Source organism: Crocodylus siamensis, chromosome 2, assembly GCF_052110815.1.
Source record: "Crocodylus siamensis isolate JL-2025a chromosome 2, ASM5211081v1, whole genome shotgun sequence".
Lineage (NCBI taxonomy): Eukaryota > Metazoa > Chordata > Crocodylia > Crocodylidae > Crocodylus > Crocodylus siamensis.
The window spans coordinates 43,496,231-43,497,732 of NC_143396.1; the positions used below are offsets into that span (position 1 = coordinate 43,496,231).

At 48.9% G+C, this 1,502-nt stretch overlaps 1 pseudogene; it reads right to left on the bottom strand.

Annotated features, from left to right (window-relative positions):
* Window positions 1–876: 876 nt before the first annotated feature.
* LOC149870180 (small ribosomal subunit protein uS14 pseudogene) lies at window positions 877–1,047 on the bottom strand (annotated as a pseudogene).
* Window positions 1,048–1,502: the final 455 nt, after the last annotated feature.

The following is a 1,502-nucleotide window of genomic DNA, read 5'->3' on the forward strand; positions in this document are numbered from 1 at the left end:
TGATATTGCTTAATTCAATGTATCAGGTTTCAAGTAAACAGGAAATATGAAGGTGTTAAGGCAAATATAAAAATATTGTTAAACAGGATTCTAGGAAATCCAAGTCTACAAAATAAAACAATTAATAATGACCTAGGTCTCTGGCAGGCTTTAAACTAGGCTCATTGGGGAAAGGGGAAGATGAGGGATCCCTCTGTTCCAAGAGCTTTTCAAGCATTTAATCTGTTTCATGTGAAATGCAGGTCAAGATCCTTAGATCAGGAACCAGAATACAAGACCTTTCCACTATGCTACAGTGCCCTAACCACTATGAAACAGAGTCCTTCTATGGCAGTGCACCTTTCTGTTCCCTAACATAGAGCACTCCCCCCCACCACCTTTTTTTCCCTTCTTGTCTCTTCTAAACAACCTATAGCCCTCTATGTCTACTGCCCAGTCAAATGTTTCATCCCACCATGTCTCCACGAGACCAACCAGGTCGATTTTACTACCTGCATGCAGGAGAGCAAGCTCCTCCTGCTTGTTCCCCATGCTTCTTGCATTAGTGAAGAGACACCTTAATCCCCCTGTGGGAGCCCTGGTTACCCCCCCTTCCTGAGAGACAACTGTTCCCTTGGTATATACCTGAGCTCTTACCTGGGCAGGTCCTACACCTGGTTGAGTTTTCTCTTGCTCCTGTGGATCCCCATCCCCCGATGAACTTAGTTTAAAGCCTGCCAGAGAAGGTCAACTAGCCTGTAAGAAAACAAACTCAATTATTTTTTTGGCCACGGCCAGGCCTGTTTATTTGACATAGAAAATATCACAGCGAAGTCTTGGTGATCAGGATGCGGCGCCGTGGGCTGGGTCAGCAAAACGGCATCCTGCCAACAGCCTTTAGTCCAGCTTGATAAAGCCAATGTCCTTGGCGTATTGGCGGAAGCACTGCCAACACATGTTGAGCCCGTACTTGCAGATGAGGCTGTGCTGGTTGGAGCACATGCAGCAGGAGTGCAAGCCTTGCCTCAACTTTTTGTGGTTGCTCCAGTAGAGTTGCTGGTGGCCCATAGTGGCAGTGGAGGTGGTGGCGGCGGGTGCTCTCCTGACGTGGCAATGAAAGTGGTTGTAGCTCAGCCCCATATAAAGCACCACAGGAGAAGCTGAGGGGTGGAAGGGCGGGGAACTTCACCTGCACTGCCCAGATTAGCTTTGCTGCATGTATTCTCTGTACCCCTTCCTGCCTCTCCCCCCCATCACAGCCCCTGGTCCTAATGCACACAGCACCCCTCCCATAGACACTCCCCCACACACCACAACAAACACGTCACCCCACACTCCCTGCCCATACACACTTCACAACACACACAAACATCCTACAAACCACTGCACCCCCCCACACATCACTTTGCCCTACACACATACCCCACAACCCCTGAACCCGCACAGGTACAGCTCCTGCTACTCTCCCACACCATACATAAAAGTTAGACATTATTTTGAGCAATTATGCAGTCACTGTTGCC